Source organism: Salvia hispanica, chromosome 2, assembly GCF_029641045.1.
Source record: "Salvia hispanica isolate PSC_SH4W2 chromosome 2, Shi_PSC_v1, whole genome shotgun sequence".
Lineage (NCBI taxonomy): Eukaryota > Viridiplantae > Streptophyta > Magnoliopsida > Lamiales > Lamiaceae > Salvia > Salvia hispanica.
In genome coordinates this window covers 42709611-42721837 of record NC_142693.1, presented here as the reverse complement: position 1 = coordinate 42721837, position 12227 = coordinate 42709611, and positions in this window count along the sequence as shown.

Here is a 12227-nt window from a genome sequence, read left to right as displayed (position 1 = left end):
GTTCTTCTTTGAATCCTCCTCTTGCTCTTGTTCCGCATCTGATTTTTCCTCCATACTGGTCGGTAGCACGGCCCCTACGGATCCCGCTAGTTCCGACTTCTGACAAAATTCTGTAATTGCCTCCTCGATCTCCTCGTCAGTCAACCCGCGGCTACTGATCAGATCACACCATGCAGCTGCTTCCACGTCAGCCTGGGCATACACATCCAAGGCTTGGAGCTTTTCCTGCAATAATTCGGTCTCAAGAAATTCTTGGACTAAGGGGTCAATTACATCAACATAACATAGATTTTCAGAATCTATTGGTTTTTTCATGGCTTCATTGATGTCAAAGACAAATTTCTCACCATTAAAGTCAATACAGATTGTCCCCTAAGCCATATCCACAATTGTCTTAGCCGTTCTTAAAAATGGTCTTCCTAACAATATCCCGCTAGACTCCCTAGCTTCTGGTTCACTCATTTTGATTACATAAAAATCAGCGGGATAAGTAAAGTTTTGTATCCTGACTAACACATTTTCTAACACTCCCTCAGGATTTATACATGACCTATCAGCCAGTTGGATCAACACCCTAGTATTTGAAAACTTTACCCCCTTTAACCGATTATAAATGGATAACGGCATAACATTGATAGATGCTCCTAAATCACACATTGCATGCTCGATTTTCACATCTCCAATTGTTATGGGTAAAGTAAACATACCTGGGTCGGCTCTCTTGGGTGGTAGTTTCTCTTGTACAATGGCTGACGCTATTCCTTCCACCATGATTTTTCCATTCTCCTGGGCCTTTCCGTCTATAAACTCCTTTATAAACTTCCCCAGAGGGGGCAGTCTCACGGCTTGGAGGAATGGTATCGTGACATCCAGTTTCCCAAAAATCGACATGAAATCCACAGGGTTTTCTTTCTTCCTCTTTGTCACAAATCGATATGGAAACCGTTTTTCTCCCTTAGCTTCTCCAGTTAGTCCTCGTGGACTTTCCCTTGGTTCCTCCTGGGTTTGAGGTTCCGATGCGGGCGTTGCCCTTTCCTTTCCTTCTGCAGTAGGCTTCTCGTTTAGAAAAAACGGATCCTCCATCTGAGGCAGAGGCCTCTTGAGCTCTTCCGCTGAGATGGTGTCGCTCAGCACCCTTTCTCTACTAGACTCCCCAATAGGGTTGTTGAGTTGAGGTCCATTATAGGCTGTCCCGGACCGCCGTGTAATTTTACTCACATTTGCCTTTTCAGGTACATGGACTGTAGATGGGAGTTTCCCTGAGTTCCCCTTCATTTCGCCCACCGAGTTAGCGAGCTAGGCCAACTGCCTGTTCATCATATCCATATTTGCCCTATGCTCCTTCTGGGCACTTTGCATTCCTTGCATTGTTTCATTACTGGACTGCAAGTTGCTTTTAATGCTTTGCTGCGAAGCAAGCATCTCTTCCATCATGTCCTCCATAGACCTCCTCGACATGTTTGGGTGATGGAATTGGTTCGAGCCCTGGTGATGGTTATACTGGGGTGGTGGGTTTGACTGGTAGCCGGAGAAATTTTGTTGGTATTGGTTCTGAGGGTACTGGTTATACTGAGGCACTGGGTTAAATTGGTTCTGGTTGTTTCGCTGATGGGGTGGTACATAGGCAGGGTTCGGGTTCTGGTTTTGAGGGTTTTGGTTCTGAGGATGCTGGTTTCTTCCTACCCAGTTAGACTGAGGGTTTGTTGGGCCACGGTTGGAATTTTGGTTCGGGTGGGGGTTGGGTTGATTTGGAGCCTGATTTTGGTTCTGATTCTGATTTCCATCTTCCCATCGGAAATTTTGGTGGTCCCTCCATGGTGCATCCCTCTGCCTTCCCGGAATCCAATTGCCGTTGGAATTGTAGTATCCTGCGGCATTTGCTTGCTCCACATCTAGCGAGTTGTCCGGTTGATCATATGGTAGTTCTGGGGCCTCTTTGCCTCTAGTCGGAGAAGGTGGTGGAGTGTTCTGCTTGATTGCAGTCAGCAACTCCTTCTTTAATTCCTCCATCTTCAAATCCATCCGCTACTCCTGGTCAGTAGCTGAAGCACTTGCTACCCTTTCTCTGTTGTACCCATCCCTCACGTTGTCGTACGTCTTCTTCGCATTCAACAGCTTGCGTAACACCTTTTTGGCTTCACTGACTCTCAACTGGGTGAAATCGCCTCCGGATGATGAATTCGCCAGATCCTTGGTCTCCTTGTTCATCCCCTCATAGAAGGTGTGGTGCACCTCTATCTCCTTCATGCGATGGTTGGGGCACGACTCCAGAAGGCTCATGTACTTCTCCCAGTACTCGCTCAGGGTTTCATCATATTCTTGCCTTATGCACGATATTTTCCTCTTCAATGCACTTGTCTTTGAAGACGGAAAGAACTCGGCTAGGAAAACTGACTTGAAATCGGCCCATGTATTGATAGAGTCGGCTGGCAGGCGCATGAACCATGTGTTGGCCTCTCCCTTCAGGACAAAAGGTAGGGCCTTCAGTCTGTAATCGTCCTCGCTTGCGCCTTACTGATCTTGCAGAACTCATTTAAGAATTCGTAGGGTCCCTCGTAACTCTTCCCACAGTACGTCGGTAGGATTGCAATCACGTGGGGTTTCACATCACAGGCGGTCTGGCCTGGGGTGACCACTATGGCTTGTGGGGGATCTTCGTCGGCGTGTGCAGTAAGTGTTGCGAGCTCGGGATCGTCCTCACCTTGGTCAGCCATCCTCACTAGTGATCTTACTGGTTGGGGTGGAAGCTCCGGGAGTTGGTACTCTAGATCTTCTTTCTCCTCGTCACTGCTCGTAACTAGGTCGGACAGTGTTGTCGACAGGTCAGAACGAGTGGTAACGAGTATTGTTCCTCGGGGAAGTATCCTTGGTCTCCACTCGCCAGGAGCCGAGCCCCTTCTCATAAACTGAAAACAAAAAGAAAAGGAAAATTATAAACAGTATGTACACCAAAAAGATCACACACAATAACAGGTATGAACGCCATCCATCCCCGGCAACGGTGCCATTTTGAAGTCGTCTCTTTTCAGGTTTTTTTCTCTCGATTAACGTATGTAATTTGGAATGTATCCAACTGATCAGGAAGAGATTCCCGACCCAGCTGAGTCGTTGGTACGACAACCGGGACCTGGCTTCAAACAAGTTTCCTCAACCCACTTCTACTGATTAGTATAGAAGAGGTAAGGGTCGAATCCCACAAGGATGGACATGTTTAGATAACTGCGGTGACTTTCCTGGGTATTTTTGGTTAGCTACCACGCTTGGGTTGAGATTTTACCTAGGCAAGAAATAAAGGTGGTACTCTACTGACTAGTAGGTGTGAAAATAACAGACATGTGGGAGTGTTCGTGGAAATAGGGGACAAGGTGTCTCAGAGGCATATGAAAAGTAGACAGTTACTAAAAGAGGAAATTTGGACAGCAAGGGTATATCTGGTGGATGGTGGCTCTATGACAGGTCTGGACAGTACAACTGAAAAGTAGGGAACAAAAGCGAAAAGTAACTTAAAAGTAAAGTGGTCCAAACTAAAGTTGATTTTGACATTTTCTTCTTCACCAAGTATCAACAAAAATCATATGAACACAAAACACCACAACTAAACTCAGATTCATAGTTTCAAACTCAAGATCCGTTGATTAAAATGCACAAACTTAAAATAACCGGTGAAACTGCAAATTTACTTCTACTGACTAACATGCAAGGTGGTGATCACAGCGCAGAAAAGAAACTTATCCACGAAGATTAGACTAAAACATAACTACAACCTCAGATCAACAACTCCAGACAAGAAAACACTTAGAAATTAAAAGCAACAACTAGATCTAACTTTCCTAGGCAGAATGAAGCAAACTCGAACCAAAGCGACATACGAAATAGAAACTTCATAATTTAAACGTTGGAAATTCACAAAGTACTTCAAAAGGCAACAACGACGAGTGTTTGCAACAAACCAACGACGAAAAACAAGTAAAGATTTAAACTAGAAAGCAAAATAACGATTGTTTGCCACTCTGGGCGATGATACTGCTATACTACTACGGCAACTGGCTGGAACGGTGGATCGATGACTTCTCCGGCAGACTCTTGGACGTCAAGTGACCATGGCTGTGGCGAGGAACGAGAGATTGGACAATGCTGAAGGACTGATCTTATAGAGAGAATTCTACTAAGTATGTTTTTTGAATCGAGAACTTAGAACTCCTAACCGAACTCTAAGGAACCAACTCCCTTTCTCTCTCCAAGTGGCTTCTTTTATAGGGAGGCTTGCCCTTGCTTTTAAGGTAGACTTCCTTCACGTTTTGACCTTTCTGCCCTTGTTAATGATCGTCCCAGCTATCCTTCTTCTCCATCTCGAGCCTTTTCTCTGGCATGCATCCTGGTCAGTATTGCACCCTTCTGGCGCCCTTCTCACTTGTGTCACCTGAATCGTCTCCTACTGACTTGGATCCCTTAATCCTGCACACTTGAGCAACTGTTTTGCAGATAATACATGCATTTCATGACGTACTGACCAGTAACTAAGGCTTAGAATACGACTTATCAGTAGGTCTTTAGGCTTGGCGCGTGTTGCGTGACGGTTTGATCTGCATCATACACATTTTCTCACATTACTTTATTAAATTAATGGAGCATCATACACATTTTCTCACGTTACTTTATTAAATTAATGGAGATTAAATATGACTACTTGTGCTCTAGCATTTTGAGTTTCCAGCTCTAATTGATTTAGCTTTATTTTAATGGACTCTAGATTTTGAACGTAAGCCTGCATTAATAATAAACAAAGATCAAAGAAATTATATATTTTGGCATATATAAGTAGTAAAAAACAAAACTAAATTTCTTGCTTCTTTGTCTAAAACAAAAACATGCCTTTTTCTTAAGCCTGATTTTTCTTGCTGCTTCCTTATTCCGAGCAAGCCTCTTCAATGTCTGTATTTCGAAAAAATACATTTAATAAATTTTTAAAAACAAGTTTGTAAAAATATTAAGCAAAAATACCTTTAGATCAATTGGCTTTAGAACATCTTGCTTAAAAGTAGGCCCTTGGGGGTTTACACCACACTGCAATTAAGTAATTTAAAATGGAAAAATTAAAATAAAGGAATTAAATAATTAATTAATTTAGGCACAAAATTTCACTTATATAAATCTCACCATTTAGTTAATGGGAAATCATTTAGATTTATTAAAAATAGTCATTTTTTGTATGTAACTAATGGGCTAATTTAATGTCATAACCTGAAATATGCTAGTCGATTCTTGAACATCATTTATAGGGTTAGATGCCTCAAAATGGTTTTTTCGAGCCACTGCTCATTCCCTACCAAAAAGACAAGATCAATTGATTCAGAAACCCCATTATCATAACAATAGTTTAAACAAGACAATAATGAAATTAAGAAAAAGTTTTTTGGTTTTATTTTAATTCTAATTACCGTTATAATTGGTTCACCATGCAGGGGCTAAGAAAGCAAAATGTTGAGAGTGTGCCACCTCATCTCTGCATAAATTCAGACACAAGTTAATTTAATTCAATGTAAATTAGTTATTAAATTAAAATTGGACAGTAATTAAATTGAGACCAAATTTTTGGTTGTATATGAAAAAAGAGAGCAAAAAAAATTCAATTTCAAAAGTTTGTTACATGTCTGCCCAAATTTTTTGAAAAAAACATAGGAGTAGTATATTCTCTTTTTCATAGTTAAAATGAAAAATATTTTTTGAATATTTGCACAAATTAAACCAGCGGCTTCAATCTGCCAATTTCTAACATATTTCTCTCATGAAGAATCAGAATCTCCTGAAACTTAAAGAAAAATTTTCGATTTTGTAAAATCACAAAAAGATGGAGTAGTATAAAATTGATATAGGTGTATATGAATATTTACGACGTTGATCTCGAGACGAAGATGGATCTTGGCCATTGAGGTATTCATAGAGAGCTTGATCCAAATCACCTAAGTCATAAGCACTAGATTCTTTGCTTCCGCAAAAATTCCACATCAACGAATCATACGTAATAAAAATATATATTAGAAAAATAAATAAATAAGGCGGAAGTTGCTTACGTATTGAAGGGTGTTGCTGATGAGGATGATGGCATCATCCCATAGGAAAACATGGGATTATTATTTTGATTTCGATGATGATTGATTTGATCATCGTGTTTGATACGATCATGGAAGCCGTGCGTCAAGGATTTCAACTACAGTTGAATTCAACTGGAAATCGTCCTATTGAGATTACATTCGAAAGCTATGAAACTACCACCATTGTCTTCGTCTTGGAAACAGCTTCGCGTGGGTATCTTGCACATCCCAATCGGAGTCCGAATGAGGGAGTTATGGTGGTTTTACGGAAGTCGCGCAGAGAAGGCCGAGAGCTTCGGGAAAAACGCCCGACCGGGCGTTTTGCTTGTGAAAATCGCCCGGGGACAGCGAAAACGCCCGGGCCGGGCATTTTGGCATGTGAAAAACGCCCGACCGGGCGATTATGCCACTTTTTTAGATTTTGTGGGCCAACTTTCTATTTTTGGACCCATAGTATAAATACCTCTTGATGTCATTTCTTTTCGTTAGATTTTGATGAAATTAGATGCTTGAGAGCTTTGTTTCCTCTTGGAGAGGGTTTCTATCCAATTCCTAGATTTAGGTTGCTTGAATCCATCAATTGCTAGTTCAAGCATGGGATTTCCATCAATTACTAGTTCAAGCATGGATCAAGTAGAGGTATGCTTTGAGGTTTGTGGTTCCCTTGAAGATCTAGCCATGGATGCATGTTAGTTATGTTGTAAGTGTCTTAGCTTGCTTCATCAATGACTATGTATCTCAATTTCCACTCTATCCAATGTTATTTCCTTCTTTGTTTATCTTAGTTTCCTTATTTCTTGTTGGGTTGCCTTTATTGATACAATAGAAAATCTACTTCACAAAAATATTAGATCAATCACCTACAAATTGGGTAAATCCTTGGGAAATGGATCACAAAATACATGGATCCATATCATTTGGTATCTAGAGCCTAGTACCCACTAGGTGTTTGATCTATTGTTGCTTTGGGTTGGGTTATTTTTCCTTTTGTCTTTTGTTTTTGCTCTGTTTTGTTGGGATGATCGGATTGATCAATTGTACTTAGATTAAGCTGAAATTTGGTGTGTATGATCTATGTTATGTGACCTACGTACCTGCAAAATTTCATCAAAAAAATTCCTTCGTTTGCCTAGTTAACCGTGGAGATTAACATCATTGCCCTGTTTTGGCATAGTTGGGGAAAACCATACAAAACATATCCAATCATCAAATTTGACTATATATGACCATTTTTCCCTTGATCTAGACTTGTTTGGGAATCTATCCACCAAAATTCATCCAAATTGGGCACGGGAATCGATACCAAAAAAAATCATAAAGATCAGCTAAATTTCAGCAAAAGTGTCACCCCTTGTTTGTTTTTCCTTGACTTGCATCTTGCTAATATGTGTTTATGGCTTTGTCTTCTTGATTTTTGTTGACCAAGGAGTATACCTTGATTGATCCACCTCAAGCACTTAAATCTTGGAATTGGAGTTGTGAGTGTGAGTGAATCCACCTTTCTCACAATACTCTAAGCCTTTGTCGAGAGTTATTGGGGAGTGATTTGAGGGGGGTTTGGGACATCAAGGTTGAGTTCATCTTCTTAAATTCTACTTTCTTTTATTACTAACCTCTAGGACTAGTTCCTAGTGTTTGTTTGATTTGTAGGTACTTACTCTATGCCTCCTCGCACCCGGTCCAACAAAATGGCAGGGACAAGTGCGGAGGGGGAGGAAACAAGCATGACTCACCCTATACCCGATGGGGACCTTGTGAGCATGCTGGCCCGTATGATGAAGGAATTCAAACAAGAGATGATGATCCAAATGGATGTGCGAGCAAAAGAATCCATTGCTCAATCAAAAGAATCCGAAGCCCGCATGCTTGCCGCCCAAAACACTTTATTTGGGGAGTTCAACACCTTGAAGGGAGGCCGCACATCTAGGACTCCTACTTCTAGGGGTAACCATCTACCTAATATTGCCCCGGAGGAGATGATGGAAGAAGTGGTGTATGAGGGATGGCAACGGGGGAATGATAGAAATAGAGTCAATCACATGGAGAATGATCGGTTTGGGGGAAGAAATGGTGCCCGTGGCCGTTTTAAAGGTGACTATGAATCAAGGTACCATGGAGATGGGCTTGATAGAGGATATAGTGGGAAAAGAGCTCCCAAGTCTCATGGAGAGTGGTATTCTAGGAGGGTTAGAGATCAAGTTAGCCATAAGGGGTTTGAGAGGTTAATTGAAAAAGAAGTCTCATATAGAGCTCGATTGAGGCCTACCTACCCACATGGTGGTGTTGACACAAACCAAAGAGGTAACTCATCAAGTAATTTGGCTACACCCTCTTCTTTCCATTTATCACATAAGTCTCTTGATGTATATGGAAATGTCTCCTCTTCGAAGAGCTTAATCCAAATTAGTAGAAAAAAAGAACGAGAGAGAGAGAAAAGGCTTGAGAGTGAATGTGAGTCTAAAAAGCCAAGAGAGCGTGATAAAAGACAAGAGTGTGAGGTGCAAAAGTCAAGAGAGAGTGGTGGGGGTGAGAGAAAAACCACAAGCACAAGTGAGTAAAGGGTGCTTGTTAGATTCTAAGGTCAACCTTGGGTGGGCACCAAATGATCCTTTGCCTCTTGCCCTTGGTGAGGAAACTAAACCCTTATCCACTAACACTTCTTCTATGTCTTTTTGTGTTCATGAATTTGTAGGAAATTTAATTGAAGGCATGGAAGTGAGGCATCATGTTGTACATGGCTTGGAAACTACTCACCCGGAGAAGGAACAAGAGGAACGAGGGCAAGTGGATGAACTCCTTGCCCAAGGTTCAAGTGCACTATCCTTATCTCCTTGTGATGTTTCATTGAATGAGATTATATTAGAGAAACCCCTTTGTGTTGATAAATTTGTTATTGATGTCTTGTGTAAAAAGTGGTCTCATGAGCTTGAAACTTTGAATGCTAAATCTACCTTTGCACCATATATTGATCCTTTCTTGGTAAAATCAAGCATTGAGAGACATGACATTTCTCTTGTGGCTTCTACCTTGAATGTTGGAGTGACTTCCTTGCATGCTAAGATGCATAAACTTTCCTTTGTTGGTAATTTTGAGCTTCATGTGTATGTGGATGAGGATACTAAGACCAAGAAGAGTAACATGGATAATGACTTTAGAACTTGGTGTTTGCTATGTCTTCATTGCAAAGTGGTTAAACCCTTCAATGGGATTGGAGTATTCTATGGACGTTTTGTGAAGGATTTTTCCACTCATATGTCTCTTGAGGATGATGTTGTGACTAATGGCATAAAATTGCATCGTTCTCATGTTTGTGGTATTGTTTTAAAATTGCTAGAGCAATTGTGTGGGTCTAATTTGGAAACATTTCTCATGATACTTGATGTAGTTTTTTACAAGTATCATATGCATGGTGTTGTGTCTTGTCTCCATGTCGTGCATGAAGGTTTATGGACACATTGCTCCCTTATGTTTGATAATCTCTTGAAATTGATGGGGCAATGGGATGAAATCCATATTGATGAACTTTGTTTGTTAAATGATAATCCTTCTTGCAAACTTGATGTGTGTTGTGATGAACCTACTCTATGTGTTAAATATGGGCTTGTCAATTTGTGGACTAGCTCTCATTTGAGCAAGAATGATGTATCAATGGTTCTTTATGGTCTTTTGTTGTTTAACCTTGAGAATATGAATCTTGTGAATAAACCTTATTCGGTTACCTTTGAATATACACACTATGAGGACCCTTTCTTGTATATGCCTAGTCTTGTTGAGAATGCCAAATCTTTTGTGAAGATGTTCAAGGATTTGGGCATCATTTGTATGAGGATGATCGAACCAAATAGAAACAAGGTGCTTGGGGCATTTGTGTTTTGGCATGTTGATTGCTTTTATTGCATGTCCATCAAACCATTCAATGGAGTTGGGAAGTTTTATGGTCTATTTGTGAAGAACTTTATATCTAATGGCTTTGTTTGGGACTACATTGTGAAGGAATGCGTATGTTTATTTGCACATATATCTTATACCTATATTGTGAGGTTGTTTGAGTTTTGTTATAAAGGGTATCTTGATGATTTTGTCTTGATTTCTTATGGGAGGGATTTGGACATGAAAGGAATCATTAATTCGTGCTCTCATGTTTATTGTCACTTGGCCTTGAGCATGAGGGAACATGATTCTGGAGGCCCACATAACGTCTTTGGTGTATTATTGTCTCTTAGAGCCGTTAGTGGTCTTAATCCTTTTCATCATACTTTCATATTTGATTTGCTCTTTTTCCATTTCATAGGTGTACGAAATCCGGATTTGAGGACAAATCCTTTCCAAGGAGGGGAGGATGATATGACCACGAGTGCTAGACGTCAAGGGTCTTCATTTCGGCGTGAGCCATGGGTTGATTGGGGCCCAAGGATGAAAGAGAAGACAAGCCAATGGTCCAACAAAGCTAGAGGGATTCCCGATGAGGCAATGAATAGAGACGGCTCGGATTTGAGGACAAATCCTTTCCAAGAAGGGGAGGATGATACGATCATGGAAGCCGTGCGTCAAGGATTTCAACTACAGTTGGATTCAACTGGAAATCGTCCTATTGAGATTACATCCGAAAGCTATGAAACTACCACCATTGTCTTCGTCTTGGAAACAGCTTCGCGTGGGTATCTTGCACATCCCAATCGGAGTCCGAATGAGGGAGTTATGGTGGTTTTATGGAAGTCGCGCAGAGAAGGCCGAGAGCTTCGGGAAAAACGCCCGACCGGGCGTTTTGCTTGTGAAAATCGCCCGGGGACAGCGAAAACGCCCGGGCCGGGCATTTTGGCATGTGAAAAACGCCCCACCGGGCGATTATGCCGCTTTTTTAGATTTTGTGGGCCAACTTTCTATTTTTGGACCCATAGTATAAATACCTCTTGATGTCATTTCTTTTCTTTAGATTTTGATGAAATTAGATGCTTGAGAGCTTTGTTTCCTCTTGGAGAGGGTTTCTATCCAATTCCTAGATTTAGGTTGCTTGAATCCATCAATTGCTAGTTCAAGCATGGATCAAGTAGAGGTATGCTTTGAGGTTTGTGGTTCCCTTGAAGATCTAGCCATGGATGCATGTTAGTTATGTTGTAAGTGTATTAGCTTGCTTCATCAATGACTATGTATCTCAATTTCCACCCTATCCAATGTTATTTCCTTCTTTGTTTATCTTAGTTTCCTTATTTCTTGTTGGGTTGCCTTTATTGATACAATAGAAAATCTACTTCACAAAAATATTAGATCAATCACCTACAAATTGGGTAAATCCTTGGGAAATGGATCACAAAATACATAGATCCATATCAGTGTTGCATCTGATGATGTTGAGCTATTTGTGCAGAGTGAGAGTGATGAAGCTTGTTATTGCTGACTTTGTCTGAAGCCATGAGAGGGAGAGTGTTAAGGTCTTTTCCCTTAACGGTGGTCGACGATAGTGCATGTCGAGGAAAGCAGTTCCGGCTCCCGTCGTCGGGTATGATTACGCTCGACTCTTAAAGCAAAAATAAATAGTCAAAAACTAATATCCAAAAATAATAAAACATAAAAAAGGAAATAAAAACAAAAGTTTATTTAAGAACAAAATCGCCCAGCTTCTCAGGCGGGCGGGTGTTCCTCTTCGGCTTCATTGTTGCAATGGACGGCACTTGCAGTGGCTGTTCCTGACTTATTCTTGGAGTCTCCGACTTCGGCGTCACATCCCCTATCTCCGGTGAGGCCGCCGTCTCGGTTACTTGGGTAGCCGGCAAGCTACGGTCCGTATCAGAGAGAGAGATGAGATCTATAGAGAGATAGGGTGAACTCTTTCTTTTCTTGGTTGCTAAAAACCTAGTATTTTGTTCTCATTTTATAGAGAAATTGGAGATCAACATAAAATTTAGAGAGAGTGTGTGAGAAGCAGTTATGGAGTAATCAAAAGAGAAGAGGATGGTATAAAAAATGGGGAAATGAATTGAATGCAAAGAAAAGATAAACTTTATTATAAGCTTTTCTATCTAACAAAAAATCATTCATTACCCAAAATTAACTTTCAAACAATTCCATTTAATTTCACCCCTTCTCTCTTAGAGCATCTCCAATGGTCGGCTAGCGACCGGCTAGCCGATTCTTCGC